Raw genomic sequence first — 21,562 nt, 5'->3', positions numbered from 1 at the left:
TTGGAAGAATTTGAAAAGGATTGGCCTTATTTCTTCTTCAAAACTTTGATAGGATTTGCCAGTGAAGTAATCTGATCCTGGGCTTTTGTTTGTTGAGTGGTTTTGGTTACTAACTAAATCTTCTTATTCATCATTGATCTGTTTATATTTTCTATTTCTTCTTGATTCCATTTCAGTATATTCTATGTTTCTAGGAACATAGGCATTTCTTCTAGATTTTCCAATGTGTTGGCATGCAATTGTATATTGTAGCTTCTTATGATCCTTTATATTTCTGTGCCATCAGTTATAAGGTCTTCCCTTTAATTTTTATTTTTATTTATTTGGGTCTTTTCTCATTCTTTTCTAATTTGCTAAAGCTTTGTCAATATAGTTCATCATTTTCAAAAATCAACCATTAGTTCTATTGGTTTTAAATTGCTTGTCTAGTCTCCATTTTATTTCTGCTCTAATCTTTGTTATTTCTTGCCTTCTTTGGTTTTTGTTTTCACTTCTCTGAGATTTAATCATAGGTTGTATATTTTAATTATTTCCACTATTGTAATGTAGACATTTATTGCTACAAACTTCCCTATGGTGGTACAGCTATTGTTGCATTTCATAATTTTGGTGTGTTATACTTTAACTTTCAGGAATGTTGATATATTTTCTGATTTCCATTATGACTTCTTATTTGATCAATTTAATTTCTACATATTTCTAAGTGTTTCAATGTTTCTTCTGTAATGTATATCTCATTTTATATCTTCTAGTCATAAAATATATTTCATATTATTTAAATCTTCAGTTTGTTAAGACTTGTTTCCTGGTCTAACATCTATACTAAACAATGTTCTGTGTGCACTTGAGAAAACTGTATTTTGTTGCTGTAGAATAGAATGTTTTATATATGTTAGGTCCATTTGTCAATGTATTCAGGTCTCCTTTATTTTTCCTCATTGATTTTCTTTTCTGATGTTCTATCCATTGTCGAAAGTGGAATATTAAAGTCCTCTACTATAATTGTATTGCTGTCAATTTCTCCCTTTACTTTTGTTAATACATGTTTTATATACTTAGGCACTCTTATGATGGATATATATACATATATATACACACATATATATATATGTATATATACAGATGTATCTTCCAGATGAATTGATCTATCATCATATATTGTCTTTCTTTGTCTCCCATTACACTTTTTAACTTAATGTCATTTTTTTTTCTCATGTAAGTATGGCCAAAACTGCAGTCTTTTGTTTACCATTTGCATGAAATATCGTTTTCATTTCCTTCACTCTCATTGTATGTAGTTTTTTAAATCTAAGTGAGATTTTTATAGACAGCACATTATTGGGCCTAGATTTGTTAATTCATTGTGCCACTCTATATTTTTGAATTAGCTAGTTTAATCCATTTATATTTAACACAATTAACGACAGTGAAAGACTTATTGTTGACATTTTGTAAATTGAGTTATGTTTGTATTGTAGCTATTTTATTTCTCTTTTATCTCTTATTGTCTTCTTTTATATGTTGTTAATTTTTGGTAGTAATATTCTTATATATTTTCTCTTTGGTTTTATGTGTCATCTCTTGGTATGTTCTCATGGTTCCCATGAAACATATAAAATATTTAATACATATGATAGTTTATTTTAAATTAATAACTTAAGTAGCATCTACACTTATAGTTACCCCACATACAATTTATTATTGATGTTGAAATTTACTTTTTAAAAATATTTTATCTGTTAAAAATATTTTGTTGTTAGTTATTTTAATATGTTTGACTTAATGTTGTAATTGAGTAATTCACTCACTGCCATTACAGTGTTACAGTATTATTTCTGTCTATATAATTGCCTTTATGTAGTAAGCTTTATACTTTCATATGCTTTTGTGTTGCTTTTTATTATCCTTTCATTTCAACCCCAATAACTCCCTTTAGCATTTAAGTCCTGTCTAATGGTATTAAATTCCCTCGTTTTTTCTTTCCCTGGGTAAGCCATATTTTTTCTTTCGCTTTTGCCTTAAAGAAACAGTTTTGCTGAATATAATATAGAGCATCAGGGTTTTTTTTTTTTTCCAGCACTTTGTATATATTACCCCCCCTTTCTTCTGAGCTGCAAGATTTCTACTGAGAAATCTTTTTATAGTCCTATGTGAGCTCTCTTGCATGTGGAGAGTCATTTTGCTCTTGCTGCCTTTAATATTCTCTTTGTTTTTGACTTTTGAAAATTTGATTATAATGTGTCTCAGTGTAGTCTTCTTCGAACTTACTTTACGTAGGGTCCTTTGGGCTATATAAATACAGATGTCACTTACTTCCTCAGATTTGGGGAGATTTTGGCCCTTGTTTCTTTAAACAGTTTTCTGCCCCTATCTTTCATTTTGCCTTCTGTAAATCTCATAATGCATATATTGGTTTACTTAATGCTGTCCCATAAGTCCTGTAGGATTTCTTCATTATTTTTGTTGTTTCTTTCTATTTGCTCTTTTAGTGGAATAATTTCAAACTACCTGTCTTTGAGCTTATTGATTCTTTCTTACGTTTGAAGAAGTCTCCTTTAGATGCCCTCTATTAAATTTTTTCACTTTGGTTACATTACTCTTCAGTTTCAGAATCTGTCTCATTCTTTTATTTTTTTTTTGAGACTGAGTCTTGCTCTGTCACCCAGGCTGTAGTGTAATGGCACAGATCTCGGCTCACTACGTCTTCCACCTCCTAGGTTCAAACAATTCCTCTGCCTCAGCCTCCCAAGTAGCTGGGATTACAGGAATGTGCCACCACGTCCAGCTAATTTTTGTATTTTTAATAGAGATGGAGTTTCACCATGTCGGCCAGGTTGGTCTCGAACTCCTGACCTCAGGTGATTCACCCGCCTCAGCCTCCCAAAGTGCTGAGATCACAGGATTGAGTGTTTCATTATTTATATGGTTTCTATATCGTTGTTGATATCCTTATTTTGTTAATGTATTATTTTTGTGATTTGTGTTTAGTTTTCTATCTGCCTTCTCTTGTAGCTTATGAAACTTCTTTAAAACAATTATTTTGAATTCTTTGTCAGGCAATACACAGATTTCCATACCTTTAGAATTGATTACTGGAGATTTATTTTGTTCCTTTGGTAGCTTCTTATTTCCTTGATTCATCTGCTGAAATCTGTGTGAGCTTCTGGGATCTATGTCAGCTGCTGAAAGGTACCTGGTAAGTTAATAACTGTGCCATCTGCTGAAATCCATGCTGTCTGGCAAAATCTGCACTGGCTTCTGAGAACCACACAGTCTACTGGGATCCGTGACAAATGCTATGAGCTGTGCTATCTACCAGGATGTGCACTGTCAGCTGAGAACTGCAACAGATGTTCGGATCCATGCCATCTGCTGAGTCTGCATCAGCTGCTGAGATCTGTGTTAGATCCTGATAACTGGGACATCATCTGAGAGTATTACCATATTCTGAGAATTGCACCAGCTGCTGAGAGTCACACTGGCTGCTGATATCTATATCATCAGCTGATAGCTATGTTGGTTGCTGATAATTGTACTATTTTCTGAGGCTCATGCTGTCTGCTGAGATCCATGTCCTCTATTGAGATCCACACTAGCTGTTGAAATATGTGCCATAGGCTCAGCTGCACCACTTTCTGAGAAATACTCCCTCTTTGCTCTTAGCTTCCCTGACTCATTACAATTATGCTGGGTTCCCTCAGTGCTCTAGGTGAGGTGAGATGGAAGCAGTCCTTTTGAGTAGGAATCCATAAATCTAGGGATGCTGGATGCATACTTTTCTCTCTAGTTCCCTCAATTCCATGGGAGAACTCACAGGCCAAGGTAATCTCTCTCTACATGGAGCTGTGCCAGATTGGGGTAGGGCATGGTACGGGCAAAGTGGAACTGTTCCACTTATCTGTTTCGGTGTGGCTGTTCTTAGTCTTTGACTTCTCTGGGATGCTACAGCTTCTTAACTGGATTCTCATGAATGTATTTTTGTCTATACTTGATTATTAAATTGGTGTTTCTCTGAGAGTATCTTTGCTGGGACATTCTATTTTTTTTTTTATCTTGTTGACATCACTCAGTATTTGATTACAGTACACAAATTTCCGTAGTCGATAGTCCAAGAATTATTTTATGACTTTCTTATGAATACAAGTTCATGAGCCTGGAGAATGCTTTTTCCTGCTCGGTTCTCATTTTCCTTATTTTCACATTCTAAAGGAATGGTAGAATCTAAACTACTAGACATATCATGACTAATTAAATGAGTTAATAATATATAGGAAAAGTTAGCTGAGGTCTTCCAGCATCAGTATCTCAAATTTGTATTGCATTATATTCTGTTGGATTGTACAAATTATTCCAAGCTTCAGTACATTAAATTCTCATATTAAAAATTAAAAAATTTGCATATATAACTCTCATTATGTCCCTTAATATCTGAGGGACATTCAGTCACAGCCTCTATTCATGAGTTTTCACACTGCTATAAGAAACTGCCCAAGACTGGGTAATTTATAAAGGAAAGAGGTTGAATTGACTCACAGTTCAGCATAGCTTGAGAGGCTTCAGGAAACTTTCTATCATTCCAAAAGGCAAAGGGAAAGCAAGGCACCTTTCTCACAAGGCATCAGGAAGGAGAAGGAATGCAGGAGGAGCTACTAAACATTTATAAAACCATCATATCTCATTACACACTTATTACCATGAGAATGGCGTGGGGGAAAACTGCCTCCATGATTCAATTACCTCCACTTAGTCTCTCCCTTGACACGTGGGGATTATGGGGATTAAAATTCAAGATGTGATTTTGGGTAGCAATACAGCCAATCCACATCACCGCCCAAAATGGAAATAAAACAATGCTATTACACAATCGCAGATGCAAAGGATACCAGAAACTGGTATGAAGTGTTTCTTTTTGCATATCTGCAAAACAAATTATCACATACTTAGTGACTTAAAACTACACCTATTTATTATATCACAATTCTATAAGCCACAAACCCAGGCATTTTTTACTGAATTACCTTTCTTTTTTTTTTTAAGATGTAAATTTTAATACATTATTTCTTTTTTGAACTTGAACGGGAACCAGAATGGGATGATCCAGAAGATGACCTGTGGTGTCTGGGTAAAGCAGTGGTGTTCCGTAGGGGTTGGCCCTGGGCTCAGGGTTGTTTAGTGTTTTCACCAATCACCTGGCTTTTGGGTGACCGTGATCTTGTTCATCTTTTTTTGCGATCACCAGATGAAGAAGATCTAGAACGACTTCTCTTTCTGTTCCTCTCAGGAGAAGATGATGAACTTGAATAAGATCTTTTTCGTGGGGAAGAAGAGCCCCTGTGGGACCTGGAGCTGGATCTTGATTTCGACCCACGAGATCTTGAAAGTTCTCTGGAACTGGAACGAGATCTTGACTGTGAACTGGAAGAACTTCTTGAACGGGACCTGGACCTAGACCTTGAACTTGAAGGGGAGGATGAGCCTGATGAAGATCGTGAATGTGAAGATCGAGACTTTGAGCGACTTCGTCTATTAGATTTCTTTTTATTACTATCTTCTTCTTCACTGGCATCAAGATTATATTTTGAGAGATCAGCATCATCTTCATCCTCATCCTCATCTAATTTGTATTTAGAAAGATCTTCATCCTCATCCTCTTCTTCTCCCTCTGATTCTTTATCTTCAACTTCCTTTAATATAGATGCAGGACCAACTGCTTTCCCTCTGTATTTTTTCTTTTTATGTCCAAACTCATCATATTCACCATCAGATTCTTCTCTTTCTATATATTCCACATTTTCTCTTTCATTAAAACCACCACCATATCCTGTTCTTTCTTCTAATTTAGCATACTTTGGAGTATTACACATATTACACTCTGATCTTCTGGCCCAAGTCACATTGCTGCAAGTTTTACATTGCCAGTCATTAGCACTAAATAGGCCTCGGCTCTTTTCTACAAGTGTCTTTCCTATTTCAGTGCCCCCAGCTTTCATCATCTTGGCCTCAGTTGTTTTCTCCCGACCACATCGATTACAGCTGGTTCTTCTAGCAAAGTTTACATTTCCACATGTTTTGTCAGGGCAAATCCAGTCCCTGTCACTGACTCGGAAATTCTTGGTCGACATCTTGAAGGCCACCAGCACAGCCACCCGCAGCTATCTGAATTATCTTTCTAAGGACATCACAAGACTGAAATTAAGATGTCCACTAGGCTGTAGTCTTATATAGAGGGTCTGGGAAAATATAATTTGCTTATAAGCTCATCCATATTGTCGGCAAAAATCCAGAATAAATTTCTTGGTTTATTGCTGGCTATCAGCCAGCAATTTTTCTCAGCTTCCAGTGGCCATACTCAGGTCCTGTGCTGTGGCCTACTTAAGATCAGAGTTCACAAAGTCATGGTAAATTTTTCTCATACTTGGAATTGCGTTGACTCCCTTTTTTGCTAACAGCTAGAAACAACTTTTTAGAAGGACTTGTGTGATTACATTAGGCCTATTAAAAAGCTGTCTGATTAATAAGCCATCTGAAAAATCCCTTTTGCCATGTGTATTAGTCCATTTTTATACTGCCATGAAGAAATACTCAAGATTGTGTAATTTATAAAGAAAAAGAGATTTAACGAACTCACAGTTTCACATAGCTGGAGAGGCTTCAAAATCATGGCAGAAGGCAAAGGAGAAGCAAAGTCACATCTTACATGGCAGCAGGTAAGAGAGCGTGTGCAGAGGAAATGCCCTTTGTAAAACCATCAGATCTCATGAGACTTATTCCCTATCATGAGAACAGCACAGGAAAAACTGGCCCTCATGATTCAATTACCTCACACTGGGTTGCTCTCATGACACATGGAGATTGTGAGAGCTGCAACTCAGGATGAGATTTGGGTTGAAACACAGCCAAATCGTATCACCATGTAATGCAACAGAATCACTGGAGTAATTCCAGAGGTCAAACGTCACAGTGGAATTATGTGTACCACATACATGTAAATGTTGAGCCTTAGATCCATGCCTAGGGTCCCTTTTATCTGATATCCTCTGGGTATATTTTGTTTGTATACCCCCATCCATAACAGGCATTGCTCATTTATGCAGCAAGGCTCATCCTTGCAACAATGAATGATGTTAAAGACAAGAAAGCCATTAATCCTACCTCTATTCTGTAGTAGACTATGAAGCCAGTAGTAGACTATGAAGACCATAGTATTCTTTCTTAGAAGCAGGAGTAGGTCTTTCAAGATTCTTCAGAGTAGAGCATGGCTAAAGCAAACTACCCTTGCTATTGGCAATACAGTCTCCAATTTATGATGGCGCATCTCAAGATTTCTTAAATTTACCATGGTGCAAAATCAATATACATTCAATAAGCACACTCCTTGTCTTATAGTAGGGTATATACAGATAAACTTATTATAAGTTGAAAATATGGTAAGTCAAATATTGCAAATATTGCATACTTTGTGGCCCCACTTCTTCCCCAGATGATAATCTTGTGCATGTCATCATGATGCATACAAATATGAAAATTATTTGCATACACATTTTCTCATATTGTGCCTTTCCAATTTTCAATTGAGATATCCGGAGTACCCCATTATTCCATCTTTACAGATACCTAGGTAACAAACCTGCATGTTCTTCAAATGTATCCCAGAACTTAAAGTATAATAATACAAAAAAGCTATTGATTTTTGTACATTGATTTTTTTATTATGAAACTTTACTAAAATTGTTATCAGTTCTAGATGGCTTTTGGATAAGATGATGGAGTTTCCTAGGTACACAATTATATAATCTGTCAAGAGAAAAACTTTGGTTTCTTTTCTTTCTTTGAATGCCTTTTATTTCTTTCTCTTGCCTGATTGCTTTGGCTAGGACTTTTTGTACTATGTGGAATAGGAATGATAAGAGCAGGCATCTTTTTCTTGTTCTTTTTCACAAGGGGAATGCTTCAATTTTACCCATTCGGTAAGCTATTGGATGTGGGTTTGCCATAAATGGCTCTTATTGTTTTCAACAATGTTCCTTCAATGCCTGCTTTGTTTAGGGTTTATAACATAAAAGGATGTTGGATTAGGTTGCAAGCCTTTTCTGTGTACATTGAGATGATCATGTGTTTTTTTGTTTTTAGTTCTGTTTATGTGATGAATCACGTTTATTGGTTTGCATATGTTGAACCAACCTTGCATCCCAGACATAAAATCTACCTGATGGTGGTGGATTAGCTTTTTGATATGCTACTGGATTTGATATGCTACTACTTTATTAAGGATTTTTTTGCATCTATATTCATCAAGGATATTGACTTGTAGTCTATTGGTGTTTTGTCTCTGCCATGTTTTGGTATCAGAATAATGCTGGCCTGATAGAATGAGTTAGGGAGGAGTTTATCTTATTCAAATTTTAGGAATAATAGCAGTATGCATGGTACCAAATCTTCTTTGTACATATGCTGATACTTGGATGGGAATCCATCTGGTAGAGGGTCTTTTCTTATTATTAGGTTTTCTGTTATTAATTCAATTTCTGAACTCATTATTGCTGTTTTTAGTGTTTCAGGTTTTCTTGGTTCAATATTGGTGGGTTGTATGTTTCCAGGAATTTATCCATTTCTTCTAGATTTTCTAATTTGTGTGCGTAAAGGTGTTTGTGATAGTCTCTGTGGATTTTTTTTTTTTCGTGTTTCCATGGGGTCTGTGGTAATGTCACCTTTGTCACTTCTGTTTATGTTTATTTAGATCTCTCTTTTTTCTTTATTAATGTAGTCAGTAGTTTTATCGATCTTGTTTTTTCTTTCAAAAAACAAATTTTGGTTATGTTCTTTTGTATAAACTTTTGCACCTCAGTTTTTTCAGTTCAGGTCTCTTTTGGTTATTTCTTTTCTTCTGTTAGCTTTGGTGTTGACTTGCTCTTGCTCTTGTTTTTCTATTTCCTCTAGGTATAATCTTAGGTAGTTAATTTTAGTTCTTTCTAACTTCTTGATGTAGGCAGTTAGCACTATAAAATTTCCTCTTACTGCATTTGCTGTGTCCCATAGATTCTAGTATGCTGTATCTTCCTTTTCATTAGCTTCAAAGACTCTTGATTTCTGCCTTAATTTTATTTTTTACTAAAAAGTATTTCATAACAGGATTATAAATTTCCAGAGAATTCTGCAGTTTTGAGAGATCTTGGTATTGATTTCTATTTTTATTTTGCTGTGCTCTGTGAGGGTGAGTATAATTTCAGTTTTGTTAAAAATTTGTTGAGGATTGCTTTAAGGCCAAGAATGTAATATATCTTAGAGTATATGCCATGTGAAGATGAGAATATCTATTCTATTTTTTGGAGGGGTGGAGTGAGGGTGGAGTATTCTGCAGATGTCTGTTAGGTCCACTTAGTCAAGTGTTGAGTTTAGGTCCTGAATATCTTTGTTATTTTTTTTTTGCCTCGATAATCTGTCTAACACTTTCAGTTGGGTATTGATGTTTCCCACTCTTATTGTGTCATTATCCAAGTATCTTTATAGGTATCTAAGTACTTGTTATATGAATATTGCTACATATATATATATATATATATATATATATATATATGATGGTCAAGTCTTCTTGTTAAATTTGTTCATTATTATTATGTACTGCCCTTTGTTCTTTTTGATTATTGTTGGTTTAAAGTTTTGTTTTGTCTGAGATAAGAATAGTGACCCTTGCTCGTTTCTTTTCCATTTGATTAACATATATTTCTACATGCTTTTACTTTGAACCTATAAGAGTCATTTTTTGTGAGATTGGTCTCCTAAAGGGAGCATACCGTTGGGTCTTGTTTCTTTATCCAAGTTGGCACTCAGTGCCTTTTTAGTGGGGCTTTTAGCCCATTTATATTCAATGTCAATGTTGATATATAGGGAATTGATCTCGTCATTATGTTGTTATCTGGTTGTTATGTAGACTTGATTGTATGTTTGCTTGTGTCTGTGGGCTATGTACATAAGTGTGTTTTTGTGGTGGCATATTGGTGCTGCGTTTCCCTGTTTAGCACTCCATAAGAATCACTTATAAGGTAGGTCTGCTGGATATATCACATTTTCTTTACATAGTCCACCACTAATGGACACCTAGGTTGATTCCAAGTCTTTGATATTGTGTATTATGCTGTGATAAGCATACAAGTGCAGTGTCTTTTTAGTAAAGCAATTTATTTTCATATATATATATACATATTTTTATATATACACATATTTTTATATATACATATTTATATATGCATACACACACACACAGTATGCTATATGAGATTACTGGTTCAAGTGGTAGTTCTGTTTTAACTTCTTTGAGAATTCTCAAAACAGCTTTCCACAGTGGCTGAACTAATTTACATTTCCAGCAATTGTGCATAAGTATTCCCTTTTCTCCTCAACCTCACCAGCATCTGTTATGTTTAACTTATTAATAATGGCCATTCTTACTGGCACAACATAGTATCTCATTGTGGTTTTGATTCGTACTTATCTGACAATTAGTGATACTGAGTATCTTTTTATATATTTGTTGGCCACTTGTATGTCTTCTTTTGAGAAGTGTTTGCTCATGTCTTTTGCCCACTTTTTAATTGAGTTGATAGTTATTTCTTTGTTGATTTATTTAAGTTTCTTATGGATTCTGGATAGTAGATCTTTGATGAATGCAGTGTGCAAAAATTTCCTCCCATACTGAGGGTTGTCGGTTTACTCTGCTAATATTTTATTTTCCTGTGCAGAAGTTCTTATATTTACTTAGGTTACATTTGTCAAGTTTTAGTTTTGAAACAATTGCTTTTGAGGACTTTGTCATAAATTCTTTCCAAAGGCCAGTGTTCAGAATGTTATTTTCTAAATTTGTTTCTAGAATGTATATAGTTTGAGATCTTACAGTTAAATATTTAATTCATCTAGAGTTAACTTTTGCATATGGTAAAAGGTAAAGGGTCCCATTTTATTTTTCTGCATGTGGCTTGGCAGCTATCCCGGAATTATTTATTGAATAGAATGTCTGTTCCATATTGCTTATTTTTTCTGACTTTGCTGAAGATCAAATGGGTGTAGGTTTTCAACTTCATTTCTGAGTTCTCTTTCCTGTTCCATTAGTCTGTGTGTGTTTTTCTAACAGGATCGTGTTGTTTTGATTACTGTGGCCTTAAAGTGTTGTTTGAAGTCAGGTAATTTGATGCCTCTGGCTTAGTTCTTTTTGCTTAGCTTTGGTTTGGCTATTGTCTTTTTTGTTTTCCTGTGAATTTTATAATTTTTTTCTAATTCTCTGCAAAATGATGTTGATATATTGATAGGAATAGATTAGAATCTGTAGATTGCTTTTAGGAAATAAGGCCATTTTGGCAATATTGATTCTTCCAATCCATGAGCAGGAGATGTTTTTCAGTTGTTTGTGTCATACATGATTTCTTTCAGCAGTGTCTTGTAATTCTCATTTTAGAGATTTTTTACCTCCTTGGTTAGGTGTATTCCTAAGTTTATTTTTGTGGCTATTGTAAATTTTATTTTATTTTATTTTATTTATTTTATTTTTGAGAAAGAGTTTTGCCCTGTCCCCAGGCTGGGGCACAGTGGCGCGATATGGGCTCAACGCAACCTCTGTCTCCTGGGTTGGAGCGATTATCCTGTCTCAGTCTTTTGCATAGTTGGAATTACATGTATCCGCTACCACGCCCGGCTAATTTTTGTATTTTTAGTAGAGACGGGGTTTCACCATGTTGGTTAGACTGGTCTCAAACTCCAGACCTCAGGTGATCCACCTGCCTCGGCCTCCCAAAGTGCTGGAATTACAGGCATGAGCCACCGTGTCCGTCCCCTAAAATTTTATTCTTGACTTCGTTCTCAGCCGGAACATTGTTGGTATATAGAAACGCTACTATTTTTTGGCTCGGCACGGCGGCTCAAGCCTGTAATCCCAGCACTTTGGGAGGCCGAGGCCAGCTGATCACCTGAGGTCGGGAGTTCAAGGCCAGCCTGGGCAACACGGTGATACTCTGTCTCTACTAAAAATATAAAAATTAGCCGGCCACGCTGGTGTGTGCCTGTAGTCCCAGCTACTCGGGAGGCTGAGGCAGGAGAATCGCTTGAACCTGGGAGGCGGAAGTTGCAGCGAGCCAAGATCATGCCACTGCACTCCAGCCTGGGAGACAGAGTGAGACTCCATCAAAAAAAAAAAAAAAAAAAAAAAAAAAAAGAAAGAAAAAGAAAAAGCTACTATTTTTACATTAATTTTGTATTCTTAAACTTTATTAAAATAATTTATTAGATCTGGGAGCATTTGATGGGGTCTTTAGGCTTTTCTCTGTGAAGAAAAGAATTACATTGACAGTCAAGAGAAATAATTTGATTCCTTTTCGAATTTGGATGTTTTTCATTGTTATCTCTTGCCTGATTACTCTGGGTAGGACTTTTAATAACATATTGAATAGGTGTGTGATAGGGTGTTTCCTTGTCTTTTTCCTGTTCTTAAGGGAAATGCTTCTAGCTTTTGTCCATTCAGTATGACAGTTGTGTTTTTGTCATATGTGGCTGTCATTATTGTGAAGTACGTTCCTTCAGTGCCTAGTTTGTTACATATTTTTACGATAAAGGTATGTTGAATTTTATTGAAAGCTTTTTCCACATCTACTGAGATGATCATGATATTTGTTTTTAATTCTGTTTGTATGGTGAAACATGTTTATTGATTTGCATATTTTGAAGAACTTTGCATCCCAGATATAAAGTATATTTGATCTTGGTGGATTAATTGTTTAATGTATTGCTGGATTTGGTTTGCTAGTATTTTGCTGAAAAATTTGAATGTATGTTCATTAGGAATACAAATCTGTATTTTTCTTTTATTCATTGTGTTTTTGTCAGGTTTTGATATCCGAATAATGCTCAGTTTAGACAGTAAGTTAAGGAGCCATTCCTCTGCTTAAATTTTTAGAGTAATTTCTGTAGAATGTGTCCCATCTCGTCTTTGTACATCTGGCAGAATTCAAATGTGAATCCATGTGGTCTAGGGTTTTTTGGTTTCATATTTTTTTATTAGTAATTCATTCCTGGAGCTCATTATTAGTCTGTTCAGGTTTTTAATTTCTTTTTGATTCAATCTTTGGCAGTGTTATGTTTCCAAGTATTTTACTATTTTCTCTAGATTTACTAGTTTGTGTTCATAGAGGTGTTCATAAGTTTCTCCTAGGATCTTTTGTATTTCTGGGAGATTATTTGAAATGTCACTTTTGTCATTTATGATTAAACATATTTGAACCTTCTCTCTTAAAATTAATTCAAGTTAAAGCAGTAAAAAATCATAAACTTCCAATGAAAGAGGAGTCACACAGTTGTCGGCATTTAGCCATAAGGATAGTCATGATGTCTAAACAATGTGTCTTTTGACCACACTTAATTCACTATAGTTAAGAAACTGTGTTACATTAAAAAGCAATACCAAACTGAGACAAATGGGGGAAATACGGAAATGTACAAATTGTTGCCTTTCCTGACTATATCGTTTGCTAAATAATAAATTATATGCAGAGAGTTGGGAAGATTTGAGTTTTATTCTATTATTGGCCCTTGACTAAGATACCTTACTCACTTTGCCAGCTAGGTATACTGTGTCATCTGTGAAATAAACTGGTTGGACCAAATGTTCTCAAAGGTATTTTCTAAAACTAAAATATTTATATTTCTCCATATATCATCTGTAGAGTTATCCATTTTGTTAGATAGAAATAATAGCACTTTATTACTTTTGTAAATAAATACATGTTTTCCCTGAGCAATGATATAATTTCTATAAGGAGAAAGAATATGGGAAAAAAAAAGTCAAACTTTCCTTCAACATTATCTTTGTTCTTTTGGCCTCAGAATAATGTTCAAGCTCCATGTCTCTATTACAAGTCCTGGTACAGGCAGACCATTATGTGATTCTGATAATGAAGGTTATAGAAAAGATGGCATCTATTTATGCTAAGATGTATTTTGCACTTATAGTGTGTCTGCCACTATGCTAAGCACTCAACAAAAATTTATTTCATTTGATGATAAAAACCTTTTAAAGTGCCTAATGCTAAAGTATAGTTAGTAATGAGAAAACTCAGGTTTCAAAAGCTTATACATCTGTCAAAGATAATACAATACTAGTGAGTCAGGATTTAAACCTAAATCTTCTTGACACTCGAATTATGAGTGTTTTCGTGTGTGTGTGTGTGTGTGTACCTCTATGCAATTTAACACATGTGTATCTTTATATGACCTCTTCCACAATCCAGATACTTAACTGTACCATTAGTACATGATTCCTGGGTGCTACTGTGTTATAATCGCACCATAAAAACCCCTACTTCTCCTTAACCACTGGCAACCGCTAATCTGTTCTCCATCTCCACAATTATATTATTTTACAAATGTTAAATAAATGAAATCATGAAATATGTATCCATTCAAGATTGACTTTTCTCACTCAGCATAACTTGCTTGAGTTACAAATAAGTTGTTCCATGTATCAGTGGCTCGATTCCTTTTAATTGCTGAGTAACATTTCCTAGTATATTACAGTTTGTTTAAATATTCAAATATTCACCTATTGAAGGACATTTGGGTATTTTATAGTTTGGAGTTATTACAAATACAGCTGCTATGAATATTTGTGTAAAATGCTCCTTATAAAAATAAGCTTTTATTTCTCTGGGATATATACTTAATAGTGCAATTATTGAGACATTTGATAAATTCATTTTTAGTTTTAAAACAATTTTACAGATTGGCTTTTTACATTTTGACCAGCAATGTATGAGTGACTTGGATTTTCAAAGTTCTTGACAAAATTATTTTAGTGTTGTCATCGTCTTTTTATACTTTATCCATTGTAACAGATATGCACTGATATTTCCTTATGATGGTACTTTGCAATTTCTTAATGGCTAGTGATATTGCATATCATTTAATGTGCTTATTTGGTATACATATATGTTGAATTTTTGATAATTTTATTTTTAATGTTGAGTTTTAATACTTATTTTTTATGTTCTAGATATAAGTCCTTTGTCTGATATGGGAGTATGATAGGAATAATAATGACTAGCACTGCCACCTTTCAAAGATGTCCACATACTAATTGCCAGAATCTAAGAATATGCTATGCTAAAGAGCAAGGGAAATTCATATTTGCAGACAGAAGTATAATTGATAATAATTTTACCTTGAAAAAGGGAGGTTATCTTGAATTATCTAGAAAGACCAAATGTAATCACAAATATACTTATAAGTAAAATAGGTAGGCAGAGGAGTTAGAGTCAAAAGAGGAGACATAATTATGGTAATAGAGGTTGCACAGTTGCCATTTCTGGCTTTGAACATGGAAGAAGGCCATGAACCAAGAAATTAGAAGAGGCTTTAGAAGCCAGAAAAGACAAAACAGAAAATGAAAAAAACAACAAAAAAAGCAGAACTAAGATTATTAATTTGAGATTATTGTTCTTTTCTAATGTAAACATTTTGTGGCATAAATTTCTTTCTCAGCACTCCTTTAGCTTCATCCCTCACATTTAAAAATGTATTTTGTTTTCATTTTCATTGAGTTCTATATATTTTTTGGTTTTCTTTAAGACTTTCTCTTTGAATCATAGATTATTTAGACATGTGTTGCTTAATTTCCTAGTACTTGCAGATTTTTCCTATTGTCTTTACATTATTAATTTCTACCTTCATTCTGTTTTGATCAGAAAATATATTCTGTACAATATAAATGTTTTCTACATTTGTTAAGTTTAGTAACATGATCAAAAATATGTTCTAGCTTGGTGAATGTTCCATGGGTACTTCGAAAAGAATGTGCACTTTTCTGTTGTAAAGTGGAGTGTTCTATAAATGTTAATTTGGTTCTGATGGTTGTAGGTATTGTCCAGTTCTTCTAAACCATTGATGATTTTCTGATGAGTAATTATATCAATGGCTGGGAGTGAGTTATTGAAGTCTTTCCGTATTTTTAAATTACTGATTTAATTCTATCAAATTTTGCTATATGTATTTTTAAGTGTTGTTGGGTGCATAAAATTTTAAATTACAATATATTCTTGGTAGATTAATCTTATTATGATTAAATAGTGTCATTTACCCCCTAGTAAACGTCTTTGTCTGTTTTATATTAGAATACCCACTGTTTTTGCTAATATGTCTCTTTTAATTTTTTTGCTTTCAGCCTATTTATGTCATTGAGATTGAAGTGAGTTTCTTATAGATAGTGTAGAGTTACATCCTGTTTTATTTTTGAATCGACTCTGCCAATCTCTGTCTTTTAATTGGTGCATTTATACTTTTTACATTCAGTGTAATAATTGGTATGTTGTTTCTATGTCTGCAACTTTATTTTGTTTTAAAAATTTTCCCCATCTTTATTGAAATATAATTCACAGTTTTAAATTGTATATAATCAAAGTACACAATATGATAATTATATATATAAATTATATATAATGCAGTAATTGCCACAATCAAATTAATTAACATATTCATCATATGTTAATATCATAATAAACATATTCATCCATTTGTATATGTGGTAAGTACATTAAGGTCTACTCTTCTAGAAAAAATTAAGTATACATTATTATTATCAATAGTCATCATGCTGTACATAAGATGTCCAGAAATTATCCATCTTGTAATTAAAAATTTCTAACCTTTGACTAACATTTACAATTTATCTCATACCTAAGCCCTTGGCAGCCACTATTCTACTCTCTGCTTCCATGAGTTTGCCTTTATTTTAAATTCCAAATATAAGTGAGATCACACAGTACTTGTCTTTCTGTGTCTGGCTTATCTTATTTGACATGATGACCTTCAGGTTCATCCATGTTATGGCAAATGGCAGGATTCCTTTCTCTTTTTAGCCAAATAATATTCCATTGAATATATATATATATATATATATATATGTATGTATTAGGGCAAAAATACTTGTTGTTTCAGATCGTTAATATTACATCATTATAACTAGTCTCTAACACATCTTTATTAATCAAAATAGGAACCATTAAAATCAATACATTTTTTCGCCAATGATAAGTAAGTTTGTTTATTGCTGTAGTATAAAACTCCGTGCTTCAGGATTTGATAAACTCTTGGAAAGCATTTTCTGCATCTTGGTGTTTGTGGAAGCATTTTCCATGCAAAAATTGTCAAGATACTTGAAGAAGTGGTAGTCGCTTGGCAAGAAGTCAGGTGAATATGGCAAACGAGGCAAAATTTTGTAGCCCAATTTGTTCGATTTTTTAAGTACTAGTTGAGCAACATGTGATCAGGTGTTGTCATGGACAAGAATTAAGCCCTTTCTGTTGACTAATGCTGGCTGTAGGCCTTGCAGTTTTCAGTGAATCTTACTGATTTGCTGAGTATACTTCTCAGATTTAATGGTTTCACCAAGATTCAGAAAGCTGTAGTGGATAAAACCAGCTGCAGACCAACAGTGACTATGACCTTTGGTGCAAGTTTGACTTTGGGAAGTGCTTTGGAGCTTCATTTCAGTCCAAACACTGAGCTGGTTGTTACCGGTTGTCATGTAAAATCCACTTTTCATCACACATAACAATCTGATTAAGAAATGGTTTGCTGTTGTTGCATAGAATAGAGAAGATGACACTTCAAAACGATGATTTTTTATTTTTTTCTCAGCTCATGAGACACCCTTTATCAAGCTCCTTCACCTTTCCAATTTGCTTCAAATGCCAAATGACTGTAGAAAGGTCAATGTTGACTTCTTCAGTAACTTCTGTGTAGTTGTAAGAGGATCAACCAGTCATTGTCAACTTTCATTGGGCAGTCAGTACACTCCTTATCTTCAAGGCTTTCATAGCCTTTGAAAAACTTCTTGAACCACCAGTGTACTGTACGTTGGTTAGCAGTTCCTGGGCCACATGCGTTGTTGATGTTGTGAGTTGTCTCCTCTGCTTTAAAACCCATTTTGAACTCCGATAAAAAATCCCTTGAATTTGCTTTCTGCTTAACATCATTTCCATGGTCTAAAATAAATATAAAATAAAGTAATAAGTAAACACAAAACAAGTAATAAGTCATTAGCAAAAAAACATAAAATGAAAAATGTGCATTAAAATGATGTACAATGTAGCTACATTTATTTAAGAATGCATTCCAATATCAAAACAGCAAATTTCAACAATGCAAAAACTGCAATTACTTTTGCCCCAACCGATATTACATTTTTAATTGAATTCTACATCAACAAACATATATGTCCACATCTTGGCTACCATGAATAATGCACAATGAGTGTGAGGATGCAGACTTCTCTTTAGGATGCGAATTTCTATTTTTTAAAAAATATATATCCAGAAGTGGAATTTCTGTAGTACAGGGTAATTACATTGGTAATATTTAGAGGAACCTCCATGCTGTTTTCAAAAATAGCTGAACCAATTTACAGTCCCAACGAGAGTGTTCAGGGGCCACCTTTCCTTCACAATTTGCCATCATTTCTTATCTATTATTCTTTAAATAATAGCCACCCTAACAGGTATGAGTTAATATCTCATTATGATTTTAAGTTGCATTTTCTTGATGATGATATATTTGATCTCATTTTCATATATTTGTGAGCCATTGTATTTCTTCTTTGAAAAAAAATGTCTATTCATGTCTTCTGCCCATATTTTGATGAGGTTACTTGAACTTTTTGCCACTGAATTGCAGCAGTCACTTATTTTTTTTTGCATATTAAACCCCAATCAGGTATATATTTATCCAATTCCATAGGCTGTCTTTTCATTTTCTTGGTTCTTTCTTTTGCTGTGCAGAAAGTTTTTAGTTTGATGTAGTTCCACTTATTTATTTTTGCCTCTGTTGCCTGTGCTTTTGGTGTCATATCCAAAAAAGCCATTGCCAATATCAATGTCAAGGAGCTTTTTCCCTATTTTTCTTCTAGCGGTTTTATGGTTTATAGTCTTACATTTAAGCCTTTAATCCATTCTAGTTTAATTTTTTTGAATCATGTAAAATAAGGATCTAGTTTCATTCTTCTGCGTGTAGATATCCAGTTTTCCAAACACCATTTATTGTAGTCTTGGTACGTATGTCGAAGATTAGCAACCCATATATGTGTGAGCTAACTTTTGCATTCTCTGTTTTGTTCCATTGTTCTATGCATCTGTTTTTGTGCCAGTACCATACTATTTTGATTACTATAGATTTGTAAAATAACTTGAAATCAGGAAGTGTCATGACTTCAGCTTTATTCTTCTTTCTCAAGATTTCTGTAGCTATTTCAGTTTTTTGTGGGTTTTATACAAATTTTGGGATTTTTTTTTATTTTTGTAAAATACAGTACTGGGATTTTGTTAGGGATGGCATTGAATCTTCAGATTTTTTGTGTAGTATCAACATTTTAAAAATATTAATTCTTCAAGTTCATGGACATAAAATATATTTTCATTTACTTGTGACATTTTCAATGTCTTTCATAAATGTTTTATAGTTTTTAGTTTACAGTTTTTTACCACCTTGGTTATATTTATTCTTACACTTTAATTCTTTTGATACTAGTGTAAGTTTAATTATTTTCTTAATTTTTTGGGGGTAATTAGTTGCTAGTTTATAGAAATGCAACTGAATGTTGTGTGTTGATTTTGTATCCTGAATCTTTACTAAATGTGTGTATTAGGTCTAAAAGGTTTAATTTAGTTCAGCCTTTATTCTTTTCTAGATATGAGATCACATCATCTACATGAGAATCTACCTTCTTCTTATCAAATCTGCATACTTTTCTTTGACTTTTTTTTTTTTTTTGCCAAATTGCTCCGGTTGGGACTTTCAGTACTATGTTGAATAGAAACATGTCTGCCATTTTATTACTTTTCAGTCAACTATCACAATTTTTAAAAACCTGATATTGTTTTTACTAAGACTAGATGACTTACAGCTCATATCTATGATAGTGTGCGGTGGCACCTTTAAAAGAGACTACTAGTTCTTTAGTTTCAGTAGGTAACATTCTTGTTGATAATTCACAGTAGTTTCTCTCTGTTGTACTCTGTCAAACACATTTTCAGACATGAGTAGGCACCCAATTCATGGAATTGTACAACAGTCCAATAACAACAACACAATTGTCCAGGCATTAAAAGAAAAAAAAAAAACAGAAAAAATAGACCAATGGAACATAACAGAGATAACAGAAAAAAATCTACATATTTAGAGTCAACTGGTTATCAACAAAGGAGCCAAGAACATAGATTTGGAAAAGGATAATCTCTCCAATAAATGTTGCTGGGGAAACTGGGTATTAATATGTAGATAAACAAACTAGAACCATATATCTCACCATATACAATATGGCTTAAATACTTAAATGTAAGACACTACTATGAAACTAATAGAAGAAAACATAAAAGATACTCTTCAGGACATTGGTCAGGGCAAAGATTTTATGGATAAGACTTCAGAAGCACAGGCAACTAAAGCACAAATGGACAATAACATTATTATTATTATTTTTTCTAAAATTACATCAAACTAAAAGGCTCCCGCAAAGCATAAACAAAACAAAAAACACCAAAAACAAACCAAAACACCCCATAACTGACAACACAGTGAAGAAAACCTGTAGAATGAAACTATTTGCAAACTATTGATCTGACAAGGATTGATATTCAGTGTATACAAGAAACTCAAACAACTCAACAGAAAAATTAGATCTTATTTTTAAAATGAGGAAATGATCTGAATAGACATTTATCAAGAGAAGACATACAAATGGCCAAGTAGTATATAAAAAATACTAACCATCACTAGTCATTAGAGAAATGCAAAATAATAGCACAATGAGAAATTATCTCATAGCAATTATAATAGATATTATTAAAAAGTCAAAAAAAAGCTGATGAGGATGCAGAGAACAGAGAACTATTAGTGTGATATTAAATTTGTAGAGCCATTATGAAAAACATATGGAGGTTCCACAAACAACTGCAGATAGAACTATCATAAGATCTAGCATACATATTCAAAGGAAAGAAAATCAGTGTTTTGAAGAGATACCTGTAATCCAATGTTTGTTGCAGTGCTATTTACAATAGTCAAGATATGTAATCATCCTAAGTTTCCATCAACAAATAAATGGCTAAAGAAAATGCTGTATATGAATGGATTGCATTTTTTAAATCAAATTTGCCACCCTGTGCATTTAAATGGGACATTTAGATCATTTACATTCAAGGTTAACATTGATATATGAAGTTTTGATTCTATCACGTAGTTGTTAGCTGGTTGTTTTGTAGTTTCTATTGTGTAGCTGCTTTGCACAATCTGTGTGCTATGCACTTAAGTGTGATTTTGTGGTAGCAGGTATTGTTCTTTTGTTTCCATGCTTAGAACTCCCTTAAGGATCTTAAGTAAGGCTGATCTAGTGGTATAGCATTTCTTTAGTAATTGTTCGTCTGAAAAAAGACTTTATTTCTCCTTCACTTATGAAGCTTAGTAGGCAGGATATGAAATTATTAGTTGGAATTATTATTATTTAATTAATTAATTAATTAATTTTTACTTTCAGAGT

At 33.6% G+C, this 21,562-nt stretch overlaps 1 pseudogene; it reads right to left on the bottom strand.

The window, feature by feature from the left end:
- Positions 1-5,096: 5,096 nt before the first annotated feature.
- LOC105483637 (zinc finger Ran-binding domain-containing protein 2 pseudogene) lies at positions 5,097-6,150 on the bottom strand (annotated as a pseudogene).
- Positions 6,151-21,562: the final 15,412 nt, after the last annotated feature.

This window comes from Macaca nemestrina, chromosome X (genome assembly GCF_043159975.1).
Source record: "Macaca nemestrina isolate mMacNem1 chromosome X, mMacNem.hap1, whole genome shotgun sequence".
Classification (NCBI taxonomy): domain Eukaryota; kingdom Metazoa; phylum Chordata; class Mammalia; order Primates; family Cercopithecidae; genus Macaca; species Macaca nemestrina.
The sequence above is the reverse complement of the archived record's forward strand: the minus strand, read 5'-3'. Positions and strand labels throughout refer to the sequence as shown.